Raw genomic sequence first — 16,237 nt, 5'->3', positions numbered from 1 at the left:
TTTTTTTTCTGAGGGTAGTTCATTTCCTCTGCTTTTAACAACATGGATTGTTTAAAATGTTCTGATTTTCCCAGAAGTTTGCAGTCAGAATAAACTTAATGTTGGTCAGGGAAGGGCAGAGACTGTGAAGGAGAACTTAACAGAGATTCTGTAATTAAAAATATTTCAACATTTTCAGAACTGTGTCCAACTTTTCTATCTGGGGCCATTGTAACTAACCTTGCTATGGTGGTGGTGATCTAAAGATAATTCTTTAGATTGATTAGTAATCACGCAGAAAACAGGATGTTGATGCATGTTATCTCTGAATACAAACTTGAAGCTGCCTTTGCCGAGGCTGGCTGAAGGTCTATTCTGGATATTCTCGCCGGACAGAAATATTAAAAAATAGTGACAAGGATATAGTTGTGCCGGATCCTAGCATGACACCAGGAACCTGTAGGACTTGATCAGGTAATCGGTATCAAAGAAAGAGCTGGTGAAATTAGAGGCAGAAATTAGATGCAGGGCTTGAGTGCAGGGCTTCTATATTAATAATAATAATAATAAGTTGGAAGGGACCTTGGAGGTCATCTAGTCCAACCCCCTGCTAAGGCAGGAAACCCTATACCATTTCAGACAAATGGCTGTCCAGTCTCTTCTTAAAAACTTCCATTGTTGGAGCATTCACCACTTCTGGAGGCAGGTTGTTCCACTGGTTAGTTGTTCTAACTGTCAGGAAGTTTCTCCTTAGTTCTAGGTTGCTTCTCTCCTTGACTAGTTTCCATCCATTGCTTCTTGTCCTGCTTTCAGGTGCTTTGGAGAATAGCTTGACTCCCTCTTCTTTGTGGCGGCCCCTGAGATATTGGAACACTGCTATCATGTCACCCCTCACCCTTCTCTTCATTAAACTACACATACCCAATTCCAGCAACCGTTCCCTATATGTTTTAGCCTCCAGTCCCCCAATCATCTTTGTTGCTCTTCTCTGTACTCTTTCTAGAGTCTCGACATCTTTTTTTACATCTTTTTTATATTGTCTGCCAGTATGTTGGATATTGTTAAGTCTCAAGGGGAGCTTCCAAGACAGTACATTTTCAGTAGGCCGCCCGTTCGTGAGGTCTGGATACAAAGCGGGCTTCGAGTCAGCCCACGAATGGCGCCCGGCGTTGCTCTCGCGGCGCGGCGCTCGCTGCCTGCTTGTGGGGGGGGGAAAGGCGGGAGAGAGGGAGGGAGCGGGGAGGAAGAGGAAGAGGAGGCGAAGGAAAGCGGGGCCGGGCCAGCTCAGGGGAGGGGAAATCCAGGCACCAGGAGTCCCGGGCGGGCGAAGGGAGGAGCCTGTTCAAACTTGTCGAGAAGCGGCGGGACTGATCCGGCTGGAACTGTGTTCTGAGCGGCGGAGCTGCGGACCGGCACCATGGAGGCGGCCCGGCGAGGTGTGGGGCTGGGAGCCCGGGGGCGGGAAGGGGGGGTCGCTCAGGGGGGGGGCGACCCGCGTTCGGAAAGCGGGGAGAGGGAAGCGTGTTTTAGGCTCAGTGGAAGCAGAGCGCGCGCCGACCTTCTCTTCCTTCCCCTCCCCCCCTCCCCCACTTTAATAAATAGCTCGGGCGATCTGGGCGCCGAGACTCGCCCGGGGTGCAGTTGGAGTTGCAGTTGGAGACTTTTGTTGGGGGCGCTTCTTGCGTGGTAGTCTCTCCTGGGTTCCGAGCCGGGTTCGCATCCCGGGTTCGTCTCCTATCCCGGTTCGCCCAGCTCACCGCGTTGTCCCCCGCTCAGGGTTTCTGCGCGATTTTTGCCCTCTTCCTAAGCCCTCGGTGACGGGTGCGAACCTTGCTGGGGTCTGAAGCTCCCGTCGCCGTCCGCATACCCGGTTTCCTGGTGGAAAAAGAAAAGAGAGGGATAACTTATCTTTTGTCTTCGGGTGCTTTGCCTTCGGCTTCCTCTATTACAGGGGTCTTCAAACTTGGCCCTTTTATGACTTGTGGACTTCAACTCCCAGAATTCCTCAGCCAGCAAAGCTGGCTGAGGAATTCTGGGAGTTGAAGTCCACAAGTCATAAAAGGGCCAAGTTTGAAGACCCCTGCTCTATTACTTTGTCGTGAAAAGGCGGAGGAGGTGCTTTCCCGTCTGGGAGTCGGAGAAGGTGCCCCTTTCCCTTCTGCTGACCCCCAGCAACATTTTGCCAAACAACCTCTTGAAAGGGGCCTACCGGACTTCTCTGCCTCTCTCCTTAAATTCACTTAGAAAAACATGGCCCACGCTAACCCTCACCTCGCTGGTGCTCAGAATGTGTATCAACAGCAACAATTAACGATTGTCAGCAGCCTGTGGCTGGAAGCTCTCCTAGCATCTCTCTAGTTCCCCTGCCCTGGGCTTTTGTGAACTAGGGTGGGCTGAGATGGGCTTCATGCCTGTCAGAGTCAGTACCTGGAAGGATATTGGGACACTTGAAGGTCCTTTGGAATGGTATTAACAGCCGGAGTGACTTGTCCAGGGGTCTCTGATACCAGTATTCTGTAGAATAAAGTTCCCAAGCAGATTTGTTAGACTACAATATGAGATTGTGCAAAATACCTGAGAACAAGAAATGCAGGGTGGATAAATGGTGTATGTTGCTTTTGGCAAAAGAGGTACCTACGGTAGATAAACACACATGGGAGAGGTTAATGAGAAAGTTTTCTGTGCAAAAGTGATACTGGGGTAGACTGACTGAAGTCACCGATTCTAATGAACTAAACTGGGAGGCCTTTTAAAAACTTCACAGAAACCTCTAATAAAGGCTGTGGCTGAAGGCAATTGGGGTTATTTAATGTGTTTATATGATTTGTTTTGGAACGTGTGTAGCACTGATTGTCCCAGCCTTCATGTACACATTTTTATTCATGAGTTCTACATCTAATGCTATTCTTCTTGCTATGTTTAGTTCTGGCAGAAAGGTATTTGCCAGAATGTGGGATATGTTATCTTTCCACTTAAAAAAAACACCTCATGATGTGCACATGGGTTCACTTCCACATTTTATCTATGTGACAGCTCAGATTACACTGACAGATAATGACTTGTATCATGTAAACAACATAACATAAGTGAGCAGGAATACCTTCATCTTGTCTAGAAACACACATTGTGTTAGTTTGTTGTTTCCTGCTCATTAGAAGAGAAGTAACAAGGGCCCTTCTGTACCCTCTGAGAGAAATAATTAGGAGGAGTGAGAACAAACAACTTCTAGACAATGGATTTTACTGTTTTACCCTTTATCAAAATGTAGTCTTGCTCCACATGATGGAAATTTTCCCACCATTTTGGGGGCGTGTGTAAAAATATCTTTGAGGAGAAAATGCAATTTCTGTTCATCCCTTTCAGTTGCTAATGCAAGGAGCCCTTGGAGTGGAGACATCCCAATAAGCAGGCATTTTATCTCAAAGAAGTGGGTGCTTGATTGTTTTTCTGAGAGTTTAATGCTCTTTGAAGACCTGCCTGAAGCTTAGAATTACTTGGTAGAGTTCTGCTACTATGGCCAACTTCCTTCTTTTTGGAATAGGTTTGTGAATCCCTGCTTCGTTCTCCAAAGAAGCTGCTGATATTGCTAAGACATTTTGGCACAGGCACAGTTGGTCCCCGTTAGGGATTGGTGATAATGGGGAAAGCTGTGCTATCAGAAATCTCCCAATCTATGTGCTGACCAGTTGAAGACAGTGGTAAAAGTACTGAAGAGCTGTGAAGTCTGTGCACTACTCCAGGGTAGCATGCATGTAGGGAATCGTTGATGGTTGGTTCATCCGTGCATGCAAAGAATAAAACAGACTCTCCTTGGGCAGACTCATCCAGCATAGCTGAGAGGATTGTGGAAGTTCACTAAGGGTCTGCCTGCCCTGATCATATTCTTTGTTTCTCAGTTTTCGTCTGGACGAGCACGGTGGCTTCAGCAGATGCCTTCCTGCTCTCTGTGCTTTGAACTGAAACTGATGGGGGAAGGGTGGGTATAACCCCTTGATCCCTCCTCCTCTTCTTCCCTGCAGTGCCTTGTTCACCCAGTAGCACAGAGTTGAAGGCCGATGCTTCAGAACAGAAGTATGAGGCTCTTTTGATGGTTTTGTTAAGCCTTTGTTTGCCATGTGGGTGGTATATTTGATTTCAAAACATGATGACAAAAGTGCTCTGGGTATGGGCACTGATGTGTAACAGCCAGACTGGATTTCTGGGGATGATGTGGATTGAGACTTGGAAATATGCATGTACTAAAACTGCAAGTGGTAACTCAAGTACTAGGAAATTTCATTGTCTTGATTTTCCAGTGGAGCATGCAGTTTTTATGTGGAGATCTCTGCTTTCTGCTGCTGATTGTTAGATTCCCTATAAGACACAGATAGCTGGCAGATTTTCATTTGTTCTTTAGGATCATAACCTTTTATGTGTTGCATGTGTCTCAGCAACTGTGTCTGTAGCTCCAATGCCAAGGAATCATTTTTATTTTTTGATTTTAAATTTATATCCTAGCCTTTGTACAGGAGTTCAATGCACTATGCATAGCATTTCCTCCTTCAATGTTCGCCACAACAACCCTGTGAGGCAAATTGGAATGAGTGTGACTAGCCCCAAGTTGACCAGTGAGCTTCTGTGACTAAGGATGGACTTGAACCTGGAGCTCCTTTATCTTTGAGAAATACCTTCATTATTACACAACACTGTCTCTTAAATTTCTAAATATGAACCAGTGTAATTGCTGACCCGATATTGTAGGTTGACTTGTTTGCTTGTGTACAGGTATTTGTTCTTTAGATGTCCAGACATTTGTCCAAGAATATGTAATAATAATAATAATAAGTTGGAAGGGACCTTGGAGGTCATCTCCTGCTCAGGCAGGAAACCCTATACCATTTCAGGCAAATGGCTGTCCAGTCTCTTCTTAAAAACTTCCAGTGTTGGAGCATTCACCACTTCTGGAGGCAGGTTGTTCCACTGATTAATTGTTCTGTCAGGAAATTTCTCCTTAGTTCTAGGTTGCTTCTCTCCTTGACTAGTTTCCATCCGTTGCTTCTTGTCCTGCTTTCAGGTGTTTTGGAGAATAGCTTGACTCCCTCTTCTTTGTGGCAGCCCCTGAGATATTGGAACACTGCTATCATGTCACCCCTCACTCTTCTCTTCGTTAAACTACACATACCCAATTCCAGCAACTGTTCCCTATATGTTTTAGCCTCCAGTCCCCCATCATCTTTGTTGCTCTTCTCTGTACTCTTTCTAGAGTCTCAACATCTTTTTTACATCGTGGTGACCAAAACTGGATGCAGTATTCCAGGTGTGGCCTTACCAAGTCATTGTAAAGTGGTATTAGTACTTCACGTGATCTTGATTCTATCCCTCTGTTAATGCAGCCTACCACTATGTTGGCTTTTTTGGCAGCTGCAGCACACTGCTGGCTCATATTTAAGTGATTGTCCACTAGGACTCCGAGATCTCTCTCACAGTTACTATTGAGCAAGGTACCACCTGTGCACTACCTGTGGATTTGATTTTTCCTGCCTAAATGCAGAACCTTACTTTTTTCACCACTGAATTTCATTTTGTTAGAGAGCGCCCAGTGTTCGAGTCTGTCCAGATCCTCCTGTATTTTAAACCTGTCTTCTGGAGTATTGGCTATTCTTGCCAGCTTGGTGTCGTCTGCAAATTTGATGAGTTCCCCATCTATTCCCTCATCCAAATCGTTGATGAAGATGTTGAAGAGCATTGGGCCCAGAACAGAGCCCTGGGGCACCCCACTACACACTTCCTTCCATGTAGATGCATTGAGGACCACACGCTGAGTACGGCCTGTCAGCCAGCTACGAATTCATCTGGTTTTGATGCTATCTAACCCACACTTTTCTATCTTATCAAGTAGTAGGTTGTGATCTACTTTATCAAATGCCTTACTGAAGTCCAAGTAAATTATATCTACAGCATTCCTCTGGTCCACTAGTTTTGTTACTTGGTCAAAGAATGCAATAAGGTTTGTCTGGCATGATCTGTTTTTGACAAACCCATGTTGACTTTTACTGATGACTTTGTTTGCATCAAGGTGTTTGCTGATTTGTTGTCTGATTATCTTTTCCAGAATCTTCCCAGGTATTGAGGTCAGGCTGATAGGTCTGTAGTTTCCTGGATCTTTTCCCCCCCTTTTTTTGAATATGGGAACTACATCAGCTCTCTTCCAGTCCTCTGGTAGTTCCCCAGTGCTCCAGGATCTTTGAAAAATATAGTTCAGTGGTTCTGAGATCATGTCTGCCAGTTCCGTGAGAACCTTGGGGTGTAATCCATCTGGTCCTGGTGATTTGAACTCATCTAGGCTGGACGAAAATGGACACTTACCGTTTTCTTGCGTACCTTAACTTGCGTTTCTATTCTGTTTTTTATGGCACTGGTTTTGGTAGGTTGGACTGTTTTTCCCCTTTGTGTAAAGACAGATGCAAAAAACGAGTTAAATAGTTCTGCTTTCTCCCTGTTGCTTGTCACCTTGCCACTTTCCCCCACTAACAGACCAATCATTTCCTTAACTTTTTTCTTTTTTTTATATGTTGAAAGAAGCTTTTTTTGTTATTTTTGACTTTGGTCGCAAGCCTTAGTTCATTTTGATTCTTAGCTTTCCTCACTTCATCTTTGCAGGCACGGGCTATTTGCTGATATTCTGCCTTATTTATGTGCCCCTCTTTCCACTTCTTATACTTGTCCTTTTTATCTTTCAATTTATCAGAGAGTTCTTTATGAAACCATGCTGGTTTCTTTTGAGAGCTGTTATTTTTCTTCTTTGTTGGTATTGTGCTAGACTGGGCCTTTATTATCTCACTTTTCAAAATTTCTTCTTGAGTTGTTTTCCCCTTTAGGATTCCCATCCATGGAATTCTTCCCAAGGTCTCTCTAAGTTTATTGAAATTAGCTGTTTTAAAGTCCAAGACTCTAGTTTGGCTGTGTTCTATTGCTTGTGCTTCCAGAATGTTGAATTCCAATATTGCATGATCACTTCCCCCCAAGGTTCCTGTGGCTTCGACACTTTCTATCATTTCATCTCTGTTAGTGATAATTAAATCCAATATGGCTAATCCCCTATTTCCCTTCTCTACTTTTTGGGAGAGAAAGTTGTCTGCTATGTTTGTCAGGAATCTGTTTGATCTTCCACTTGGTGCAGAGTTTGTCTCCCAGTTGATATCAAGTCCCCCATTACTATTGTGATGTGCTTCCTACATACCTTAGTTCAGTGTTTTTCAACCTTTTTTGGGCAAAGGCACACTTGTTTCATGAAAAAAATCACGAGGCACTCCACCATTAGAAAATGTTAAAAAATTTAACTCTGTGCCTATATTGACTATATATAAAGTAATTCTCTTGAATAGGAATCAAATAAACACAAAGAAAGTATTTTATAATTACTTTTCAATTTTTCCCACGGCACACCAGGCAACATCTCGCGGCACACTAGTGTGCCGCGGAACAGTGGTTGAAAAACACTGCCTTAGTTAGCTGACTGGCAAAAAGTTCATCTATTTCCTCTATTTGGTTGAGCGGCCTATAGTATACATCTGTGGCAATGTCATTTCCCCCCCCCCTTTTATATTGACCCAAATGCATTCAAGTTTACAGTTTTCATCATTGTTGTGCTCTATTTCCGTAGAGATAAAGTTATTTCTTATATAGAGAGCAACTCCACCTCCTCTTTTGTTTAGTCTGTTTCTTTTAAATAATTTAAATCCTTCTAGCTGTGTGTTTCATTTGTGGGTTTCGTCCCACCATGTTTCCATAATGGCAACAATATCATACCAGCCCTCATTTACCTGAATTTCTAGTTTACCCTACTTACTGTTCATACTCTGTGCATTGGTGTATAGACATTTGAGTCCTTTATATGTAGTAAAATATGTCTGTCTTGTTGACTTGGAAGTCCTGAGTTCAAATGTTTCAAATGTTTCCTGTCACAGATCCCCATAGCAATTTCAGGCATGCCATTACTTTCTCAAGTTCCTTATGTAAGGGTCCCTACTTGCTGCATCATCATTCCTGAAGTAATAATTGTGCACCATTTGAAGAATTCTAAACTTTTATATAAATGCTAATTTTGTTACTCTATTATGGCTAGTAAGGATTATAGCTTTGTATAGTTTTGAGTTGTCAGATTAAATATGTAAACCTGTACTATATAGTGCTGAGCAGGGAGGCTTAAGCTGTTGCTGTTAACAAATTAAAAAATCATCCTCACATTTTATTCTATATTGAGCAGTATCAGATGTGTGTGTGTGTGTGTGTGTGTGTGTATAGATATATAGATATATAGACACACACACACACACATCCCAAATACATTTGGAAGATTGATAATAATGCTCATGAGTTCAGCTGTTAAACTGGGTTTGGGACATTTATTCAAAAAATATAAAACATATTTCTCTCTCTTGAAAACATTTGCACATTGTATTTATCCAAAAAGAAAGTAGTAGATGAATTTGCAGACTTAACATGCATCATAGAAATGTGGCTGGCAGGAGTGGGAATGTCCTAGATTTGCTTTTCTTATTTTTAGCTCTAAGCCAAGCAAATTCAAGTTTGGGGAGTTGGGGGCAGGGTGATAATCTTGTGTGACCCTTTAACTATGAGCTGGTGTCCTGCTCCTCGCATGACTTATGCGTGCTTGCATTAGAAATTGGGCCGTAGATACATATTACGCTACAGTGCGGATACTTTCTACTCTGCTGCCTGAATGGCCCTGAATTCATCACAAGGCTGTTGGTACAGAAGAGCAGAAACTGTGTGTTGCTGGATCAAACACCCCTGACCCGTCTGATCCAGCAGTCTGTTCCAACAGTGGCACAAAAAGCCTACCGGCCTACGGGGAGATGGCCTTCAGAGGCAGTCACACTACCATCAAGGCTAATAGACATTCCCGTGACTAATTGGTCCAAACTTTTTTGGAAGCCAGCCAAGCTGGTAGCCAACACCACATATTATGGTAGTGGATTTCAGAGTTTAATTACACATGATGTAAAACAGTATTTCCTTTTGTCTGTGCTGAGTCTGACAGAATTCAATTTCATTGGTTGACCTTTGATTGTAGAATCCTGGGAAGGGGAAAACAGCTTCTTCTGGTCCAATCTGTCCACACCATGCATAATTTTATACATCTCAGTCATGTTCCTTATCAGTTTGGTGGACGAGCAATTAGAATAATCTCTACCAGACACCTAATTTATCCTGTGGATTTTCAACAGGTGCTTGAGGTTCTCCCCAGAGATGTGGCCTTGTTGAGTCCTGGAGTGTGAAGAAAGTGAGACTATTGTTCCAAAGTTGTCTCTTTCTGTGCATTAATCCTAGTGTGCTCCCTGATTTACTGAAGAGCTGTGGGATGTGAAGTAACAGAAAAGAACTAATATGAATGAGCACATTTGGGCTTATTCTTCATTTTTTTAGTGTATCTACAGTCTCTCATAAGCAACTTTGTTTAAAACAGTGTGCAGCTGACGGACAAATGTAGCCCAGAAGACTCTCCTGCAAGCCATTGTAGAAGAGCTCGTTACTCTGTGGCAGGGGTCCCCAACCCCCGGACGGTGGACAGGCATCGGTCTACGGCATGCCAGAAACTGATCCGCACAAACAAGCAAATCCCCATCTGCAGAATGCAAGCAGCACACAAAAGCACACTCCCTCTGGTACACAGAAAAATTTCTCTCCACCGAACTGATCCCTGATGACCAAAAGGTTGGGGGCCACTGGTCTATGGTAGCAAAAAATCGGAAGGCATCTGGTAGCATCTTTTCTGACTAAAAATTTTATATAGTGGTAGAAAAGAGGCTCCTGGGCTCCTGATTTTCTGCATTCTCTGTGACATATTTTTTCAGATAAAATCATTCCTGTTCATTTTGGATTAGACATCATTGGGGCAGAATGGAATGAAATGAAAGGGGCAGTGTCTTGTGAAATCATCTGCCTGAAGCAGAAGTTGCTTTCCTATGCTATTGCAGATCATGGCAGGACTTAAAATTCCATCCCCCCCTGCTACATAGACATAAATGAAAGGAAAAGAATTATTGTTTTCATTACCTTATCTCAAATACACGTGGAGATTCCCTGCTGAGTTAACTTAATTATACCCATTTTGAATAATGTCCCTGATCGGCATACTGTAGGTGCTGTTCTGGGTGGGCTGCTGTTTCACCTCTAGCCAGCATTCACTGTGATCATAATTCATTGGTTGCATATGTGCAGCTACTACAAAACCTATCCCGATATGGAACTGCTCTTCAAGGGATTTATTCCATTCCTGAAGCTTGTTTTTAGTCTGAGATTTAATGTGTTTTTATAGATTCTCCATGCCATTTTTTCCCATTATGTGTACTCTTTGTGTAACCTGTGCCTTATTCTTCACAGAGCATCTTACTGTGACAGTGACAGTGTCTTTGTGATAGCTAATGCTTAATAAATTTAGTGTGGAAAAAATAGCTATATCTTTAGTACTTAAAGGGCACAAAATGATGGCTGTGTTGTAAGGGGCTATAATTTTGAGTAGGGAAGAAAATATTTTTGCATTTTGCAGTTGATCAGTTTCTGGACCTAAATAAAACCTGTCCACTGAATCCTGGAGATAAGATTTGGGTCATAGGCTATAAAAGTGACAGAGATGGTATTGATGTTTTGATGCCACTATCCCAGCTTAACCCATTTTGGTGTCTTTGTATGTCCAATCTAGCTGGATGGTTTCTGGCTACAGAAGACATTAATGGCCTTTAAAATTACTTGTGATTAGCCATTTTTGCAGAACCCACAAAACAGGCTGCCAACTGCAGTAATACATATCCATTGAAAGAAATCCAATATAACTTAGAAAATGCCTGCATTACCTTCCTAGGATCCCTGATTATCATTGGGGCTCTAAATACTTTCCCTCCTGCTTTTTTGTATTATTTGTTCTGTAACCTCTTATATATTTGAGTATAAGGATGTCTGGTTTTCTATATTCTGTGTTATATTTTTGACAATTGGCAATTTGTGTTCTCTCAGACTTAATTTTCATGTATTTATTTAACTCTTGATCTGGAAAGAAATTCTGGATTTGTTATAATAAAGAACTGAAAGAATAAAATGCTCTTTAATTCATCATGCTTAAGGGAAAAAACCACAAATCTTTAGTTATAATTCTACTAATAAGAGGTAGGTTTACGTACTCCACCAGGTTCTAATGTGATTGATAGGCTTAGTGAGTATTGTGAATTCAACCAATTCATGTTCATTCAGCAAAATGTAATTAAGCAAGCCATGGTTCCATGTGGTTTGATCATGACTGATAGATATTGTAGAACACCCTTAATAAACAGACTACTGGAGGCAATCCTTGTGTCCACTCAAATACTGATCACACTTAAGAACAATCTAACATCTCATTGATTAAGCTACGATATTAGTATTTTGAAATCCTTGCTTTACAAAACACTTTTGAATTGTCCTCTTAAATGTGGAAGGAAAACAACATCATCACATATTCTTAGGAATAATTATAAGATATAGACTATTTAAATTTTGATTTTATGAAATTCCATTAAGCTATTGACTTTACTTATTATACAGTTGCTAACCCTCATCATCAAATGCATTCCGTAACTAAGAACTTGCCAGTTCTACTTCCTCAATTGTAGGATTTTACATCCTTTTGGGGAATTTGCTTATTATTTATTTATTTTATTGCATTTATATACCGCCCTTTCCCTGAGGAAAAAACTAGTTATGTTTTCTTCTGATATTTGAGTCTCTTCTATATTTCTTTATTTCTTATCTTCAAAAACAAGTCTTCCCTGAACTGACCTTCTTATTGAGCTCTCTCCTCTTGTATAATGGGTTTCCCAGGTGCTAGGCCTGAGTAGCTCAGTGTGCAAGTTTCTTAGGCTGTTGTCTCTGAGAGTGACCCTGCTGTGGAGTCATATTCAGGACCTCCCTGGAGTTCCAGGTTCATTGGTTCAAGCTATATTTGCATGAAAACAGCAGCTTTGTTTCCTACTTCAGCTTCTGCCTTACTGTTGTTGGTGGATTATTTCACCCATAATCCTTTAGCTCTGTGGTTGCTGGGCAATGTTGATTATGCCACAGACAAGAGGATCCTGGCATCAAACAGGGTCTAAAGCAGCAGGATATTGCTTGCAATACAGATCTTGTTTGGGGACATATGTCTACTCTGGATGAGTAGTAGTAGCAAGTGTGGGTTGGAGAGGGTATGTTTCCTTCAAAAGATAAGTGTTGGAAAATGTTTCTGTGGAATTTACCAATAAATGTTTTTTCCCCAGTTGTGAATTCTGTTTAACCAGACTAGATTATTATAACATACTTCATTTGGAATTGCTTTTAAATCTAGACACATTAGTTAATACAGCAGGAAAAATACTTGTCCGTGGTGGAATCTTTTAAAAACCATTAATATTTACTGTTTCCAGTAGCTGGGTATACTATTATATAGTCATAAAGCCCATTGAGTAGATCTCTGTATTTTTTTGTCAGTTTATGTTATGTATATGCACAAAAATTTTAATTTTATGGCTCTGCTTACAGCAGAAGGATTTTGTATCATTTGATATATGTGGGTAGCCTTATATTTTTTACACTTCTGCAGGTTTTGTGGATTACGTTTGTGATATTATTTTTATATTATTACTGCTTCTTGAGAATTTTCTAATCATATACAATAGTTGCCATAGAAAAGGGTTTGAGAAAAATTGAGGCTTTAAAAAAAAATCCAGTCTTAACTAAGGCCATTCTGATTAGGAGTGATGGAGCTGAACTCTGATTCATCCCTTGTAGGCCATTGAGTAAGATTAACTGATTTGTGCCAACTGTTGTTGTTGTTAGCTGCGAAGCCGTGTCCGACCCATCGCGACCCCATGGACAACGTTCCTCCAGGCCATCTTCTGGAGTCCATTTAAGCTTACGCCTACTGCTTCAGTGACTCCATCCAGCCACCTCATTCTCTGTCGTCCCCTTCTTCTATTGCCCTCAATCTTTCTCAGCATTAGGCTCTTCTCCAGTGAGTCCTTCCTTCTCATTAGGTGGCCAAAGTATTTGAGTTTCAACTTCAGGATCTGGCCTTCTAAAGAGCAGTCAGGGTTGATTTCTTCTACGACTGACAGGTTTGACCGCCTTGCAGTCCAAGGAACTCGCAGGAGTCTTCTCCAGCACCATAGTTCAAAGGCCTCAATTCTTTGGCGCTCAGCCTTTCTTATGGTCCAACTTTCACAGCCATACATTGCAACTGGGAAGACCATAGCCTTGACTATACGCACTTTTGTTGACAGGGTGATGTCTCTGCTTTTTAGTGTGAGGTTCTATAGATAACTAAAGTAATATGTAATTTTGATCTTCTCTTCAAGATCTGGTGCCCCTGTGGTCAGGCTATCAGATTGTGACCTGCCTTGGGTAGTTTTCTGAGGGCCTATTCTAACTTCAGAGTTTCAGATCTTATTGTTTATACAATCTGGTTTGTGACTGAGCTGCTTCTCCAAGGGATTTATCCACAACCAAAAGAAAATGTTGGCAGCAGCACTGTCCTTTTCAAAGCATGCTTATGGGAACTAAAAATGTATTATGTTGCGTCAGACTGAGAACAGAAAATGTTTGTTGTATCAGATTAAGGAACGTGGAATACTTCTATGTGAATTGGTGTACATGTTAAGGGTGAGGCGATTCCCCTCATTGATTAGGCTACTGCACACAAAAGGTCTTAGGTTCATTCTCTGACATTTCTTGTTAAAAAGATGAAATAGCGGTTGAGAGAAAGGTCACTGTCTGAAACCCTGGGGAGCTGTCGGTGATCAGAGTAGACCAAGCTGGGCCAGATGGACAAGCCCTCTGCCCTGAATGATGACAGCAGATTTCACTCTTTCCAGTTCCTTACATGCAATTGCAACCGTCTAGCACTTTTGGAAAGATGACAAACTTAATCAGGGAAGCTAATTTGAATTAAGTACACCTGAGTTTGTATTCTCAGCCTTTAGATTAAAATATATGGAATAAGGTAGTGGTTACATTTTTAGTTTCTCCGAAACGTTTGGGAGTTTCAGCACCCCCAAAACCCCCACAGTTCTCAGTGTACCCCAAAACAGTTATGAGCGCTTGAAAGGTTTTTCCTTAATTTTCACGCTATGAGTGAACAATTTGGGGAAACCCCACCCCACCCCCAGCCAGAAAACTGTTTTATCATTCAATTTTTGGGAAAGGGGTTGGTTTGATTTTAATTTAGCCCTCTATTTGTCCAGACTGAATGGTTTAATCCAGGGGTCCCCAACCCCCGGTCCGTGAACTGGTATCGGCCGTGGCATGCCAGCAGCCAGTCCACACAAACAAGCAAAGCACCATCCGTGGGATGCAGGCAGCACACAAAACCACGCACTCTCCAGTCCATGGAAAAACCTTTCTCCACGGAACCGGTCCCTGGTGCCCAAAAGGTTGGGGACCTCTGGGTTAATCCTTATTTGGCATACTTAATGCGAGTTTTCTTAAGCCGTATTTATTTATTTATTTTTGGCTGCCCATCTGACCACAAGGTAATTCTTGTGGAAAGGAAGTAGGACCCCTCCCTTAGATAGCGACCCTATGAAGAACGTCAAATCTCTAAAACTATATATCCAGCCACATGGACATAAGATACTTTGGTATTTGAACGTAAGAAAACCCTTCTGAGTTTTATATTTCATGCTGCTTTTAAGCTTTAAAAGGTTTAATAGGTTTAATAGGTGTAACCAAGTGAACTAGTGTCCAGATAGTCCTGAACTTATGATGAGAATTGAACCCAAAATTTTATGTTGCTAAGTAAGACATTTGTTAAGTAAATTTTGCCCCATTTTACTACCTTTCTTGCCACGGTTGTTAAGTGAATCACTGTAGTTGTTAAGTTAGCAACATGGTTGTTAAGTGAATCTGGCTTCCGCATTACCTTTGCTTGTCAGAGGGTCGCAAAAGGTGATCACACGATGCTGGGACACTGCAACCATCATAAATATGTACCAATTGTCATGCATCTGAATTTTGATCACGTGACCATGGGGAATGTTGCAACGATCATAAGTGTGAAAAAGGTCATAAGTCACTTTTTTCAGTGCCATTGTAACTTTGAATGGTCATGAAATGAACTGTTGTAAGTCGAGGGCTATCTGTATTTTAAAATTAAATCAATTAACTGTGAGAGAGTGATTTTGTCCGTGATTAATTCAGAATGTCATCCCTCAGTATAATCAGTTATCAACTTTGTTCTCTTCATTGAAATAAAGACTTTAAGATAATTCGCTTCAGTTCTACTGTGTTGTGTATCCTCCTATTCATCAAATGATGAAGAATCAAGCCTACCATTATCTCCAAATATAAACGTTATATTCCAACTCCTGTGGATGACCCCACTGTAGGGTCACTAAATGTATAAAGTTGCAACTTTTTCATCACTATTTGATCTTGACTGGTGAGTATATTGGCTTACTTTCTCAGTTACGTTCTGTCACCATTGCTTGGAATGTAGCAAGTCTCTGGACTTCAAAAATCTGGGCAATAATTGAAGAGTAACAGATAAAAACAACTTTCCTTTCTGCCATCTCGGACTTTGCAGTTGGATGGGGCATCCTGAATAGAGCTGCTACAGATCCCCTTCCCCCTTAGAACAGTAATGAATTTGTGATAGACATAGAGAATTATTTTAAAACAAGGTAAGTCAATTGGTAAATTGAATAATAGAATTGGATAATCTCATATGGTTGCTTATTATCACTATTATATCTTTAAAGAAGCAGGTTCTCTCCAAAACAGATCACATCACAAGGCTATCTCTCTCTCATTGCTCAGATCTTAACTTCCACCCACTTAATAGTCACAGGTTGTTTTGGGATATGTAGGAGTGGAATCTTTCATTTGATTGAAGAGTCACTGATAAAATCTTTTCTGTTCTGAATACTCAAATTGCTACTCTGTAAAAATGTACACCTCCCCAAATTCAATTGTTGATTGTTGACATCTTTCTGCTAATGCCCTCGAACGCCCAGAACAGAAAAGTTATTCCTCTGCTCAGTTTTTGCAGTCTTATGATTTAGGTGCAGTTGACTTTTTCCTCTTTTTTTCCTACTTGTGGTCATTCTATTGTTTCCTCTGACCTTTCGGTTTTAATTTCTTCTGAAGTGTCCCCCCCAGATTTTACATTTCTAATTTCAACTTACAAAGTGTCCATTGGCCACAATGATATCATGTACATTATGATGTTATTATGGAAATGACATGGATT

General features: G+C 41.4%; 1 protein-coding gene across 7 annotated transcripts in view; it reads left to right on the top strand.

The window, feature by feature from the left end:
- Positions 1-16,237, top strand: part of LZTS2 (leucine zipper tumor suppressor 2) — a gene marked incomplete at its 3' end in the record, with an annotated part of 61,354 nt that overhangs the window by 32,992 nt on the left and 12,125 nt on the right. Inside the window, exon 1 of one of the 7 annotated variants that reach the window (XM_081329371.1) lies at positions 1,291-1,415. The exons of the other annotated variants lie outside the window; for them this stretch is intronic. Of the gene's footprint in view, positions 1-1,290; positions 1,416-16,237 lie in introns of those variants that run through there. 7 annotated transcript variants of the gene reach the window in all.

Source organism: Vipera berus (assembly GCF_964194415.1).
Source record: "Vipera berus genome assembly, chromosome: 5".
NCBI lineage: Eukaryota > Metazoa > Chordata > Lepidosauria > Squamata > Viperidae > Vipera > Vipera berus.
Note: the sequence above shows the minus strand (reverse complement) of the source record. Positions and strands in the feature narration are given on the sequence as shown.